Raw genomic sequence first — 17161 nt, 5'->3', positions numbered from 1 at the left:
ATGTACTATTACTAATGGATACACTATCTGCATGTAAAAGTTTATCATGACAACTATTACAAATGACATTCAGCAAGATCATTTCTACAATTTTACAACAAATGCACTTAGCTTTGGTAGAACCGACGTCAGGCAGAAATGTTCCAGTAGAAACTTCTGAGGCAGGATCAGGTTGAGACATCTTGCAAAATGTAAGATAAAAAACAACATATAAAGCAAAATTATCTATTTCCTTATATGACAGTTTCAGGAATGGGAAAAAATGCAAATAGCATAGCCCTCTGATAGAAAAAAAGCAAGAAGCAAACATCAATGGGGTATTGAAATAATGAAAACGTTTTTTTGGCACCAAAAAAATAACCGGAAATGACACACTTGCATCACTAATGACGCAACAGTGTGAAAGGTCTCAGCGTCAAGTATGATGCCAGAAGTGACGAACTTGCGTCATAGATGTACTTTTTTGCGGCAAAAAGAATTTTCGTGCCATGAATGACGCAATAAAGTTTAGCATTTGTCGCACCCGCTGGCCTAATACCACCCGCAATTTGTAAGAAGTAGTCAATTGAAAAAAAGACTAAACCCCAGGTAAGAAATAAATTTCATTTTTAAAAGATGTTTATATTCCCCAAATATGAAACTGACAGTCTGCAGAAGGAAATACATGAACCTGACTCATGGCAAATATAAGTACAATACATATATTTAGAACTTTATATAAATGCAGAAAGTGCCAAACCATAGCTGAGGTGTCTTAAGAAATAAAAAACATACTTACCAAAAGACACCCATCCACATATAGCAGATAGCCAAACCAGTGCTAAAATAGTTATTAGTAGAGGTAATGGTAAATTGAGAGTATATCGTCAATCTGAAAAGGGAGGTAGGAGATGAATCTCTACGACCGATAACAGAGAACCTATGAAAAAGACCCCCATTTAGGGAAATCATCATATTCAATAAGTGATACTCCCTTCACGTCCCTCTGACATTCGCTGTACTCTGAGAGGAATCGGGCTTCAACAATGCTGAGAAGCGCATATCAACGTAGAAATCTTAGCACAAACTTACTTCACCACCTCCAAAGGAGGCAAAGTTTGTAAAAACTGAATTGTGGGTGTGGTGAGGGGTGTATTTATAGGCATTTTGAGGTTTTGGAAACTTTGCCCCTCCTGGTAGGATTGTATATCCCATACGTCACTAGCTCATGGACTCTTGCCAATTACATGAAAGAAATATATATATATTTATTTATATATATTATTTTTTTTAATATATTTTTTGTAAAATATATGCCTAAACCTATATACCTGAACCCTCCCACAACACCTTTTACATCTATGTGTTAAAAAACAATAACAAATCAGCTCCATCAGCTCTTTAATGTGATCTTGTCAGACTTTTTTTGCACAGAACTGTTCATGTAATATTTTCTAGTCAGCTTTACACAAATATTCTGTACCTCTTTCTCCATTTGGATAACATGTCCTTTTAAGAAGTGCCAACTTATTTTGAATGTTTATATGTGACTTTATTATGTTTTCTACTCATATGGGTCTATTCATGCTTTTCTCTCAGCATAATAAATTATATTAACATTACGAAATGAAATATTTTGTACACTCCTCATTACTTTGTTATTGCAATCATTTTGTTTACCAGCTAAACTAATTTATCAACATTTATTCAAAACACCGGGAGGATTCATTAATAATGAATATGTATTACGCAATTCTGTGGTAGTATTTTGCCTTTGAAGGTCACACAAACAACATAAAATGTAAATAAAGGGCACCAATAAGAACTAATGATTCATCCAACCAATAATTAAAATGTATATATTAAATATGTGTGATGCCTCAAAGCTATTGGTAAATTGGTAATACTTAGATGCGGGTTTCATTTTAGAATTCACTTTATGCCTGGATTATATGATAATTTGTAACTGTAAATATGAAAACAATACAATTATTTCATATGTTTCTAATTGTATATAGACTTATATATATATATATATATATATATATATATATATATATATATATATATATATATATATATATATATATATATATATATATATATATATATATATATATATATATATATATATATATACAGGGAGTGCAGAATTATTAGGCAAGTTGTATCTTTGAGGATTAATTTTATTATTGAACAACAACCATGTAATCAATGAACCCAAAAAACTCATTAATATCAAAGCTGAATAGTTTTGGAAGTAGTTTTTAGTTTGTTTTTAGTTATAGCTATTTTAGGGGGATATCTGTGTGTGCAGGTGACTATTACTGTGCATAATTATTAGGCAACTTAACAAAAAACAAATATATACCCATTTCAATTATTTATTTTTACCAGTGAAACCAATATAACATCTCAACATTCACAAATATACATTTCTGACATTCAAAAACAAAACAAAAACAAATCAGTGACCAATATAGCCCCCTTTCTTTGCAAGGACACTCAAAAGCCTGCCATCCATGGATTCTGTCAGTGTTTTGATCTGTTCACCATCAACATTGCGTGCAGCAGCAACCACAGCCTCCCAGACACTGTTTAGAGAGGTGTACTGTTTTCCCTCCTTGTAAATCTCACATTTGATGATGGACCACAGGTTCTCAATGGGGTTCAGATCAGGTGAACAAGGAGGCCATGTCATTAGATTTTCTTCTTTTATACCCTTTCTTGCCAGCCACGCTGTGGAGTACTTGGACGCGTGTGATGGAGCATTGTCCTGCATGAAAATCATGTTTTTCTTGAAGGATGCAGACTTCTTCCTGTACCACTGCTTGAAGAAGGTGTCTTCCAGAAACTGGCAGTAGGACTGGGAGTTGAGCTTGACTCCATCCTCAACCCGAAAAGTCCCCACAAACTCATCTTTGATGATACCAGCCCAAACCAGTACTCCACCTCCACCTTGCTGGCGTCTGAGTCGGACTGGAGTTCTCTGCCCTTTACCAATCCAGCCACGGGCCCATCCATCTGGCCCATCAAGACTCACTCTCATTTCATCAGTCCATAAAACCTTAGAAAAATCAGTCTTGAGATATTTCTTGTCCCAGTCTTGACGTTTCAGCTTGTGTGTCTTGTTCAGTGGTGGTCGTCTTTCAGCCTTTCTTACCTTGGCCATGTCTCTGAGTGTCACAATGCTCAGTCTTGTATCTAGAAAAATACAGACAATAGCAAATGAATTACTGGACCACAACTGCTGAGTCAGATAGATACTTATAATAGTTTGTAGCAAAAAGATACAGGGAACCACACTTGTAAGTGTAGAAGCAATAGTGGTTACCTTGTATCACCAGGCTGTAATTGTTATAGGGATTCACAAGTACATTAACCCTATTGCTGCCACCTGTGCTAATTAGCACTAACATTTGTAGCAGGGAGAAAAGTACTGTAGTTTTCCCAAGGAATGCAAGATAATAAAAAGGGAACAGTATGTGCACAAACATATAAAAATAGCAAAAAATATGACCCCTTGAGATAGGGAGAGAACCCGGGTGCAAAACATAAAATGGAATGAAAAACAAAAGTCAATTCGAGAATGAGGGAAAGCCAGCTCAAATGATATGTGGTTAACCTGAGCAGTAGTTAATCAGAGATATCCGGCAACAAAATAACATTGAGGCAAGTATGAAATATAGAAATAACTATGTGGACATAACTAGGACAAGTCTGTACACTTACTGAATCTGGAGTGGTAGAGAGTACACAGGCTGTAAGAGGGAGATCCGGAGACAGTGAGCAGCAGGCGTGTGACGTCACCGCAAGGAGAGCCGTTAGCGTAGAACTTGAGAGGGGAGCTGGATTGGAAGTGGAGCGGAGCTGTTAGTGAGACCGGAGATCCGAGTTGCAGGTAGGAGAGCGGTAAATCCGGAAAGAGACTGTCACAGAATGAAAGTTGTAGCAGGGTTGAGGATTACTACGGTTCTAGTGTGAACAGCGTTCACAATGAAAGAGCAGCAACAAAGTGACTTGAGTGTGAACAGCGTTCACAGGTGATTCTGCAGCAGCAGGGAGACTTAGGTGTGAACAGCGTTCACAGGATAGGCTCAGGATAAGAATGAGGAATTCACTTCAATACTAAGCAATGAGGGAAGGGCCAATGTGGTGTTTATATAGGGTGGAGTAATTGATGTATTGGAATCCTTAAAGGGACGGTCTGATGATGGTATTAACCAATCTCTAAGAGTAGTCCTGACACTGAGTATTGCACACCTTGTGCTTTTGGGCACTCCAGTGATGTTGCAGCTCTGAAATATGGCCAAACTGGTGGCAAGTGGCATCTTGGCAGCTGCACGCTTGACTTTTCTCAGTTCATGGGCAGTTATTTTTGTGCCTTGGTTTTTCCACACGCTTCTTGCGACCCTGTTGACTATTTTGAATGAAACGCTTGATTGTTCGATGATCACGCTTCAGAAGCTTTGCAATTTTAAGAGTTCTGCATCCCTCTGCAAGATATCTCACTATTTTTGACTTTTCTGAGCCCGTCAAGTCCTTCTTTTGACCCATTTTGCCAAAGGAAAGGAAGTTGCCTAATAATTATGCACACCTGATATAGGGTGTTGATGTCATTAGACCACACCCCTTCTCATTACAGAGATGCACATCACCTAATATGCTTAATTGGTAGTAGGCTTTCGAGCCTATACAGCTTGGAGTAAGACAACATGCATAAAGAGGATGATGTGGTCAAAATACTCATTTGCCTAATAATTCTGCACTCCCTGTATATATATATATTTATATAGACACATATATTTTCTTTCTTTTTGTTCAATATTTGCTCATGAGGTTAGAATTGGGATTTTAACAGCATGGATTAATCAACTAACCTTTTTGTCACATCCATTCAATAGCTTGCTGAGTCATTAAAAAAAATTAATGAAAGTTTAAAAAAATCATTTTAGTTAGTAAACCGTGAAACCTTTTATACCACTTTACAAAAACGTTGTTTGAGCAATTCAGTTATTGTTGATACTAAAGGGGTTGTTGGGCATGCTATGAACTCCCTGATCATTATTGTAACACTACTAAACCTGAAAAGAAGTGACATCTGTCCTGAAATTGCAATCCAGTGCATTATTTCCATGTACATTACGCACCGCACTGCTAGGGGAGAGGAAAATGATTGAATAAGAGACTTTTTTCACCTCTAAATCATCTGGTTTAGAATCACACCTGAATTAAAGGGACACTAAACCCATATTTTTTCTTTCATGATTCAGATAGAGCATGCAATTTTAAGCAACATTCTAATTTACTCATATTATTAATTTTCTTTGTTCTCTTGCTATCTTTATTTAAAAAGTAGGAATGTGATGCATAGTAGCCGGCCCATTTTTGGTTGAGAACCTGTGTTATGCTTGCTTATTGGTGGGTAAATGCAAACCTCGAATAAGCAAGTGCTATCCATGGTGCTGAACCTAAAATGGGCTGGCTGCAAAGATTTATATTCCTGCTTTTAAAGTAAAGATAGCAAGAGAACAAAGAAAAATTGGAGTAAATTAGAAAGTTGATTAAAATGTTATGCTCTATCTGAATCATGAAAGAAAAAAAATGGGTTCAGTGTCCTTTTAAGTTTAAGCTCAGATCAATATTTTAGAAGCCTTAAAGGGACAGTAAAATTGTTGGGGGTTTAATATTAACATTTTAGTTATGTATAGTAAAACAACTTTGCAGTATACTTTTATTATTCATTTTGTTCCCTTTGAATGTAATTTAATACTGAATTCTGAGAACTGAAAAACTACACAGCAGATTTCTCAAGGGTAACCCGGCTAATACTTGTATTTCCTTAATTGGCTTTAGTAAATAAGAATTGCAAAACAATGCACATCCTACTAAAATCATGACCTGGACTAGCCTTGTCAGCTGCAGATTTAAAGGGACATGAAACCCCAAAAAATGATTTCATGATTTGGATAGAGAATACAATTTGAAACAACTTTCTAATTTACTTCTATTATCTAATTTATTTAATTCTCTTGGTATAATTTGTTGAAGGAGCAGCAATGCACCACTGGTTTCTAACTGAACAAATGGGTGAGCCAATGACAATCAGTATATATATATATATATGCGCCCACCAATCAGCAGATAGAACATAGGTTCTTTGCTGCTCCTGAGCTTTCCTAGATAAATCTTTCAGCATTATAACAAGAGAAGGGAGCAAATTAAATAATTAAATAGTATAAGTAAATTGGAAAGTTGTTTGAAATTGTATTCTCTATCTGAATGATGAAAGTACATTTTTGGGTTTCATGTCCCTTTAAGCCTAGAATGGCTCCTCTAAATGAGGCAAATGGTAGGTGGAGTTTGGCTATTGAAAACCAATTGCAGCAAACAAATGTTAATTTGTTTTAAAAACATTTAGACTTGGCTAATATGCTATTCTATAGCAACACAACAGGAATGTCTTGTTGTTACCAGGTATTTACTATCCTTTTAAGGGCCTCATATATACATTTATTGGTGTTAAAAACACAAATGGCTGAGATTTTTGTAAGTTTGCAGGGTAGCCTTTTTGTTTTTCTCCACTCTAGAGAGCCACTCACCAGCAATCCCCAAACGGCATATATTTAGTTCACCTTTTTCCTAGGGCCACAAAATATATGACACACATTCTTATTTCTACTTTACAGAGTGTCACAAAAACTAGTGCAGAAGGCTTCTTGTGGCCCATGAGCCACCAGTTTGTCATAACAGATCTAGGATGGGAAAAATTACTTTAAAAAATAAATAAATACGTATAATCATCCTTTTATACTGTTTGATATTTTTAAAGAACTAGAAATGATGAATTTAATAATGTAACAGATGTTTTGTTACGCAAAACTTATCTAAAACAAAAACCTGCAAGGAAAAGCTGGATGACCTTAAAGGGGCATGAAACTCAACATTTTTCTTTCAAGATAAAGATAGAACATACAATATTCCAATTAACTTCTCTTGTCAAATTAGCTTCATTCTCTTGGTATCCTTTGTTGAAGGATGAGCAATGTGCTAGCTGAACATCAGATGAGCCAATAACAAGAGTTAATCAGCATCTAGCTCTCAGTAGTGTATTGTTCCTTCTGATCCTACCTAAGTATGCTTTTCAACAAAGAATATCAAAGAATAAAGCAAATTAGATAAAAAAAATAGTAAAATGAAAAATGGTTTTAAATTGCATGTTCTGAATAATAAAAGTAATTCTGATTGCTCCTTTAACATGTACAGATAAGAGGAAAGGGATGATATAACTGCAAACTATAATAAGGAATTTGATAGAGCTGAGCGTAAAAAACAAACAAAACATTTTTATTTAAAAAGTAGACAAAAAAAACCAGACTAAGATATAGAGAAGTTTAGTTGTAGGATAGTAGCTTAGCATAAGTACTTCTTTAAAGCAAGGGTGTAAAATAGGTTCAATAGAGGTGGCAGAATTAAATACAATACATTATTTCAAGCATTCCTGGAATATGCCTAAAGTATTCTTAAAAGCTTATCAACAAACATGCCAAAAGCTGCAGTATAATCATCTCTCTTTATATTGCCTTGCTATAGCTGCTTGTCCATTAAGAGAGATGATATGTTTAGAAATGACCTGAAGAGCAATCGAATCTCTATATCTAAAAAGACTCTTCAAGGGTAGTCAATAAATGTGTCATACTGAGAGGATCATATGCATATAATCTAATAGAATTGACATTTTATAGATATTTATACATCATACTGGTAGTTCAAAGAGTTTATAGCAATAGTCAACTTACAGTTTGTACTTGATAATAATGATATGTATCATTGATTAAACTACATCAAGGGCTAGATTACAAGTGGCGCGCTAATGTTTGCGTGTGAGCGATATAGGAATATTGCGCCCACGTTAACTTGCGCTCATATTACAAGTTGAAAGTAAATGCATTTGCTTGAGTGCAATCAAAATTAACGCGTATCAGATTAGTGCAACTGAAAACCTTGTGTAAAAGCTTGGGCTAAAAAATAAGTTACACCATACACAACATAAAAACATTAAAATATACTGTAACATTTAAAAACTATCTAATAAAACAGATTTGTTCTCTCCATGCTGGTGAGGATTTGAATATCATGGTCGCAGGAAAATCTTATTTATTATTAAATAAATAAATAAATATATATATATATATTACATTAACATTATTAGATGTGTATAGAAATAAATATTTAATAATACAAATTAAAAAAAAATCTATGCGAAGAACATTGGAATGTAAAACATGCATAACATGCTTCGGGTTTTGGACTTTAGGGTCTAATACAGTAGCGCAGATGAAGAATGAGTTATTTTAAGGCGCATATCTAAAATATTAAAAAAATTATAGCAATATTAGTATAGATACAGCAATATATATATATAAATATATATGTGTGTGTGTGTGTATATTCTATTGATCATTTAGAATTTTTATAGTACATCTATAATAATTATTTACATTCATTATTAATATTTTTCAATATTTTATATTTAATTAATAGATAACATGCCTTAAAGGGACACTGTACCCAAAAAATTTCTTTCATGATTCAGAAAGAGCATGCAATTTTAAGAAACTTTCTAATTTACTCCTATTATCAAATCTTCTTTATTCTCTTGGTATCTTTATTTGAAATGCAAGAATGTAAGTTTAGATGCCAGCCCATTTTTGGTGAACAACCTAGGTTGTCCTTGCTGATTGGTGGATAAATTCATCCACCAATCAAAAACTGCTGTCCAGAGTGCTGAACCAAGAAAAAAGCTTAGATGCCTTCTTTTTCATATAAAGATAGCAAGAGAACGACGAAAAATTGATAATAGGAGTAAATTAGAAAGTTGCTTAACATTACATGCTCTATCTGAATCACAAAAGAATATTTTTGGTACAGTGTCCCTTTAAGATAACTCATTCTTCATGTGCACTAACCCGACACTGTGTTACACTTAAAGCGCAAAGCTCAAAGTACATTATGTAAATATTTTACATTTCTATGTTCTTCATTTACAAATTTTTTTTTATTATTAAATGTATATATCTATATATATCTGATAACATTAAATTAAAATGCAAATCTATAACTATATATCTATAGGAATAGATATACAGGTATAGTCATATATATGTAGGTATATATTGGAATATAGTGTTGAGTTTTTTTCTTCTGCCCTCTAATTTGAAGAATATGGGGAGAGTAAGTTCAGTGCAGTTGCGATATCCGAAGTCCTGTAGTTAGCACACGTCAGGTTTCACTCACGTGTAAAACTTTTACTTACAACTTGTAATATGAATGTAAACCCATTTTAAGTAAAGTAATTTGTATCAGATCAGTGATATCGACTGAGTATCAGTGCTAAATTAGCAACACCACTTATAAACAAAATATTTGCTCATTTGAGACCATCCCTTTAGTGCTAATCTGAGGCTAAAATCCTTCTATAGCGGGAGCTTATATTATTATTATCAGGTATTTGTAGAGTGCCAACAGATTCTGCAGTGCTATGACCATAGGTGGTGTACAAAATAACATTTACAGGGGTCAAGCTCTTATGAATGTGAACTACGAACAGCTGGGCTCGTAGGCTTACATGCTATGGGGCTTAAGGGGATAGCAGTGGAGATCGGAAGGTTAGTGTAGGTTGTATGAATCCCTGAATAGAGAGTGTTTGAAGCTTTCAAAACTAGGGGAGAGTCTTGTGGAGCGAGGCAGAGAGTTCCATAGGATGGGAGCCAGTCTGAAAATTTTGTAAATGGGAATGTGAGGAGGTAACAAGAGAGGAGTAGAGTAGGAGATCATGAGCGGAGCGAAGGGGACGGGAGGGAGAGTATCTGGAGACAAGGTTTGAGATGTAGGGGGGAGCAGTGCAGTTGAGGGCTTTGTGTGTCAGAGTGAGAAATTTGTGTTTAATCCTGGAGGCAAGAGGAAGCCAGTGATGAAATTGGCAGAGATGTACAGCAGATAAAAAGCGACATGTAAGGAAGATGAGCCTGGCAGAGGCGTTCATTATGGATTGTAAAGGAGCTAGGCGGCAGCTAGGGATACTAGATAGGATGGAGTTGCAGTAGTCGAGGCGGGAAAGGATGAGAGAGTGGATTAAAATCTTAGTTCTGTCTTGTGTAAGGAAATGTCCAATTTTAGAGATTTTTTTAAGGTGGAAGCGGCATGCTTTAGCCAAGGACTGAATGTGAGGAGTGAAAGATAGATCTGAGTCAAGTGTGACCCCAAGACATCAGGCATGTGGGGTTGGGGTAATGATGGAGTTATCAACAGTTATAGAGAAATGGGGGGTGGAGATTTTGGAAGATGGGGGGGGGAAATAAGAAGCTCAGTTTTGGAGAGATTTAGCTTGAGGTAGTGAGAGAACATCCAAGATGAGATATGAGAGAGTCAGTTAGTGACACAGGTTAGCAAGGAAGGAGATAGTTCTGGTGCAGAGAGGTAGATTTAGGTGTCATCGGCATACAAATGATAATGAAACCAGTGGAACTTTATTAAGAAACCTAATGAGGACATGTAGATTGAGAAGAGGAGGGGACCGAGGACAGAGCCTTGCGGTACCCCAACAGAAAGAGGCAACGGGCAGAGGATGCCCCAGAGAAGCCTACACTAAAGGTACGGTTAGACAGATAGGAAGAGAACCATGAGAGAGCTGTGTCGCAGATGCTGAAGGAATGGAGGGTTTGGAGCAAAAGAAGGTGGTCTACAGCATCAAAGGCTGCAGACAGATGAAGGAGGATAAGTAGAGAGAAGTTGCCTTTAGATTTTGCTGTAAGTAGGTCATTGGTAACCTTAACCATTGCTGTCTTTGTGGAGTGTAGGGGGCGAAATCTAAATTGCAGTGGGTCAATGATGGAGTTTAATGTAAGGAAATGGGATAGACTTGCATATACTAGTTTTTCAAGAAGCTTTGAGGCAAGAGGGATGACGTGCCATCATAGGAGTCCTATGTGTGTATAATCTTATTTTGTAAGGTTTTATAAAAAAATAAAAAAAGTTTAAAGTTTATAAAGCATATATATTTTTTGTACCCCAAGTTACCAACCCACCCCCTACCCCCCTGTCTGCTGCCTCCGCCGCCACCATGTAGTAAAGCCTTAGCCTTGATGCGATCCATATTGTGCAATGAGGAGGCTGTGAGGTGTTCAGCTGCCCCTCCATTACGCAACATAGATCATGTTTTATTGTTTGTGTGAGCCACGAGAGCTAGCGCCACCCAGCGGTGCTGCTCCACACAGTCCATACACTCCCAGTAGAGGCTTCTCTCCAAATAGCCTCGGGTGAGTGATGGGTCCCGAGAGCCAATCAGGTCTCAGTGACATCACGTTGACTCATCACAAGTGGAGGTCAGGAGATGGAACTGCTGGCAGCCTTGCACGGCAGGAAGTTAGAAGAAGAGTGAGACCAATTATGACAGACGCGACGGTGAAGCTGCTGAGAAGAAGGAAAGACCTGCCCTGTCCTGTATGTTTGCTGCCCAGTTCTTTTGCTACACTGGAAGAAGACGACGCCGGCTGGTAAGTAAATGCTTTTGATTGCAGCAGCCAAGTCAGAAAATGTGTGAGGGAGAAACCATGGTAGATGAAGAAGATATCATAAATGATATGCTGCTCATTTCTTTTGCTACACTGGAAGAAGACGACGCTGGCCGGTAAGTAAATGCTTTTGATTGCAGCAGCCAAGTCAGAAAATGTGTGAGGGAGAAACCATGGTAGATGAAGAAGATATCATAAATGATATAGTTCAGTATAGTTTACAATATGTAAATTAGGGAATGGAGGAGTTGAAACTCACTGCCGCTTCATGTAATATGAATAATTAACCCTACAATGTCTGGTTATTGGTTACCCTAGTTACAGTAGAGCATTTATATATAGTGAGTGTGAGTAGTCACTAGTCAGAGACTGTTAGTCAGTGAGAGACACTGCCTGGACCGGCAATGGCAGCACAGCAGAGCAGAGAACAGTGAGTGACTGACAGTCACTGATTCAGCGCAACCGAACCAACAGAAGAACAGATTGAACAGTTTAATTTATCGAGGTGGGCTGACTCTGAGCCTAGGTAGGACAGGACAGACAGTGACTGAGTGACAGTGAGTCAGTGTAACAAATTAACCACCGGCATCTGGCAGTCCATGAGTGCAGTGCACTGTGCAAATGTGCAATTAATTTAATTCTCAAGTCTTAGGGAAATTAAATTGAAAATTAAATTAATATAATAGACTATAGCATTCATTGGTCAGGTGGTCACAGTGTAGACAGTGACACTCAGGGACTTGATAGATAAATTACATTGATTATGATTCTGACAAACATACTGGTATGTGTTTAATTCAGATTCATTTCCTGGTTCATGCTGCTGACACACACTTCTGTAATACAGAGGGCATTTAACTGTATGTAAAATAGTTATGCACACCATGCCCTGTGGATATTACAGATTCACACTTTACTGTGTCTTTAATGAAGATTTACACCCTGTTTTGTGTAGAATGATTTAGCTAGTTGCCATCTAAAGGTAGTTATTGCAATTTTAACATGCAGTACGTTTTTCAACAAAAGAAAACTTTAGCTTTATACTAATAAACTTTTGCTTTACACTGTATACCTGCTATTAACACACCAATTCCACACCTTGAGCTGCTTATTATTTTGTCAGTGTCTAGATATGCCATGTACAACCTGTAATGTTTTCTTTCTCTCCCTGGAATCATGGGCAGCTGCTTGTAAATAATTATACTGTCACTGCTTGTTATATTAGAGAGGAAAACACTGCTCTGACTGAGGCTTTTTTATACGATTAGTAATTTTACCCATTATTATGACCATTATAACAGTTGTTAAATTTCATATAGTTGCTGTAATTGCTAAGCAGTGTTTGTTTAGTGTTTGTCAGATATTCATTTTAGAGTCTGGGTCTAGATGAGGGGAAAAAGGACTGACTCCAACACACAACCAGTGTTTCTTTGTGCATTGCCACTGTGCAACTGCTCTACCTTAGTGCCAAGAAAGGTTAGATTAGTTTATAGTATGTTGGGAATTGTGTCATGATGGGAAACTTTTTTGTACTTGTCGTCAGCCAGTGACTGCTGGAAATGTTTTTGTGTGGGGGTCTGTGTGCATGTCTGTGTGTGTATGGGTCTGTCTGTCTCTGTTTAGTACTGTTGTTATGTGCTAGAGGTTGAAATAATGAACTCTTTTCAGGTGCTAAATACTTGTTAGTGATAGTAATTTAGTAATATATATGTATATATATATATATATATATATATATATATATATATATATATATATATATACAGTATATTTACATATAAATATATATATATACACAATATATATTTACATATATATGTATATATTTACATATAAATATATATATATATATATATAAATATATATATATATATATATATATACAGTATATATGTGTATATATTCACACACACACACACATATATATATATATATATATATATATATATATATATATATATATATATATATATATATATATATATATATATATATAAATGACAAAAAATGAAGTTAAAGCAATTGGTGCAAAAAGCGGTTAAAAAGTAAATTTATTCGTGTAGTCACACAATTAAAACATGGGGGTAATGAAAAAAGCAAACAATTTTAGGCAACAAAAATGAGCACAAAGTAGGTTGCTTTATATATATACAAATCCAATATACAGGTGCACTCCATAAGACATAACACAACTGCCGTGGTGCTGCATAACCAATAAATACACAATCCAATTTTACTCCAATATAGAATAAAAAATGCTGCACTCACCAGTCTGAGAAAAAAAGTCCTTTTTTTCTCAGACTGGTGCTTTTGTTCAGTGTTTGTTTGTCAGAGGAAGGGACTGTTGCTGTCCCGAAACGTCACAATCTACATTAAAGTTTTGGTCACTTTTTGATGAAAATCCAGTGAGTGCTTCACTTTGCTTCTTTATATATATATATACACACACACACACACGTTTGTTTCTTGGATGTTTCATAGAGAGTGCCTCACCAGCCTCCGACCTCACTGCACATCACTGAGAAGGAGTAGGGAAATAGGGAGGTAGTTGAATGGGGATATTGGACCGAGAGAAGGTTTTTTTGAGGATTGATGTGACCAGTGCATGTTTTAGAGATGAGGGAAATATACCAGTGCTGAGGGAGAGATTGGAGATGTGTGTGAGTATAGGGGTAAGGGTAGAAGAGAGGGAGGGAAGTATCTGTGGGGATGGGGTTGAGTGGACAGGTAGTGATGTGAGAGGATAGTATAAGGGAAGAAATGTCTTCCTCTGTAACAGGGGCAAAAGAGCTAAATTTTTGGCTACGTGGGTTTTGGATGATTGTGAGCTTTTTGGGGGGGGTGGGATATTGGTAGTATGTTGCGAGCCAACTTCATTTATGATGGAGTCAATTTTGTTGTTGAAGTAGCTGGCAAAATCTTGAGCTGAGAGAGAAGTTGTAGTGGGAGGTGGAGGTGGGGAGAGAAGAGTATTGAATGTGGAGAACAGACGTTTTGGGTTTGAAGAAAAAGTAGAGATAATAGTAGAGAAGTATTGTTGTTTATATAGATTAATGGCAGAATAGTTCAAGATGAACTTATAGTGAAGAAAGTCAGCTGAAGCTCCAGATTTCCTCCAGTGTCACTCATCAAACATCTGCATAGGTACCGTGTCAGAGGAGTATGCCAGGGCTGAGGATGAGTGTATGATTTCTGAGCTATGGTAGGTGGGGCCATATTGTCAAGGACTGATGTAAAGGTGACATTTTAGTGGCAAATAGATTTTTCAGGGAAGGAAAAGGAGGGGATGGAAGAGAGGAGAGGTTTGAGAGAGTGTGAGGAGTTATTATATGATTAATGAGAACCCAGTTGTATCTACTCCACTCAGTCTCACACCAAACCTAGGTTACCTTGTTAAACTAGGAACCTTATTTTGCTCATTGACTGAGGGTGACCTGTTTAGGTCAAAAGTAAATTACAACTAACTTTAGTTGCAGGAGATATGCACAACCATATGTTTAAAGTTTAATACAATGTATGTGCTAATACTCTCCAAATAAATATAATAGCTAATTGCTAAATGATAGATAATCTCATTAGAGAATATGAAATATTAACAAACTTTATGTAATTGAAGCTCTGTTAGTATCTCTTCATACGGAATGTAGCATATCACTCATATACAGAACTTGAATGTTTAGGGTAGTATAGTTCATATGCAAACTTATTTATAGAAACAGCAGGATTGTTATAGAATTATATAGCATGCAGAAATAGATAGGTTATAGGCAGAAGATGTTAATCATGCAAACATTCCATTAGTAACGTATATGCAGAAGATTGATTTGTTAGTTTAAACAGTCTTTGGAATAATATGATATTAGCATTACTACGGTGATAACTTTATGGAATGTACGATACCCTTGACTTCTTGTCCAGCGTGTACTTGTGGAGTCTTTGCTAGCTGGTGAATGAGTTGTCCTGAGAAGCAGAGTTGAATCCGACAAGAGAGAGGAGCTGCGAGACTGACTCCCGGAGTGCTGATGACGTCAGACGCCGAACTCCTGCAGACACGCTGAATGTCAGTTAGCGTTGCTGAACAAAGAATGGTGTCCTGTAATTGAAAAGAACTTTTGCAGATTGAAGGTTAGCAAAACACTTGATGAAAGAGACAGAGCTTCTTGAAAGTTATGTTCACTCCTCATGCGAATCAAATTACCAAGCACAGTTGAATTAGGGAGGAGGGCTTATAAAGGCATAACGGTCATGTGATATATGTTTAAAGGGACAGTCAAACGTGGAAATCATGAAGTATAGAGAGAGAGAAATACTGTGATATGACAGGACACCCCCCTTAACGATATGCTCCGCAGATCAGGGTTTGGGACGGTCTGGATGTCTGCGATGAAATAGAGATACCAATCTAGGGGCTGATAAGTTAGTGGATGGTTCCCAAGAATCCTCTTCAGATGTATAATTTTTCCACCGGACTAAATACTGTAGAGAATTCTTATAGAATCTAGAATCTAGAATGGACTCAACTTCGTAGGAAACTTCATCCTCAATGAGTGTCGGAACTTGAGTTGTCAAGACTTGATCTCTGACTGGAACATAAGGTTTCAAAAGGGATACATGAAATGTTGGATGTATCTTAAAAGAATTCGGTAGTTGTAAAGTGACAGCATTAGCATTAACAATCCTAATAATTTTGTAAGGACCAATAAACAGAGAACCAAGCTTTTTACTGGGAATGTGAAGCTTCAAGTGTTTAGAGGAAAGCCAAACTAGATCTCCCACCTTATAGTCAGGAGGTTTTGTCCTCCTTAAGTCATAATAACGTTTTTGCTTTTCTTGAGATTGTAGTAGAATCTGTTTTAGTTGAATGAACCCTTCAGCAATCGTATTCACAGTGTCATTTACCAAAGGACAAGAACTTTCTGATCTTTGAAGAAGATGATAAGAGGGATGAAACCCATAGTTAATGAAAAATTGAGTTGTATTGGTAGATGAATTAATGGTGTTATTGTAGGAGAATTCAGCAGTAGGTAGAAGAGAAGACCAGTTGTCTTGTTGAAAAGTACAGTAGCATCTTAGATATTGCTCTAAACTCTGATTAATCGTTTCAGTCTGACCGTTTGTTTGAGGATGGTAAGCTGAACTCAAACGGCGATCAATATGCAAACTAGAACAGAGTTGCGTCCAAAATCTAGAGGTAAATTGTGTACCCCTGTCAGTCGTAATAGAATTAGGTAACCCATGCAATCTGACAATATGTTTGATGAACAATTCAGCTGTTTCTGAAGCTGTTGGTAAAGTGTGAATAGGTATAAAATGTGCCATTTTTGAAAAGAGATCCACAACTACCAGAATGACTGTGTTGTTAGAAGAAGGAGGTAGATCGACAATGAAGTCTAGGGCAATATCTTGCCAAGGTCTATCAGCGATTGGAAGAGATAGAAGTAAACCATAAGGGTGAATTCTTTGAGATTTACATTTGGTACATACAGCACACCCTTGTATGTATTGTTTAACAGAATGATTCATATGTGGCCACCAGAAATCCCTTTGAATTAAATGAAGAGTTTTCTTGAAACCAGGGTGTCCTGAAAGTGGAATATCATGTGCCATAG

This window comes from Bombina bombina, chromosome 2 (assembly GCF_027579735.1).
Source record: "Bombina bombina isolate aBomBom1 chromosome 2, aBomBom1.pri, whole genome shotgun sequence".
Classification (NCBI taxonomy): domain Eukaryota; kingdom Metazoa; phylum Chordata; class Amphibia; order Anura; family Bombinatoridae; genus Bombina; species Bombina bombina.
The sequence above is the reverse complement of the archived record's forward strand: the minus strand, read 5'-3'. Positions refer to the sequence as shown.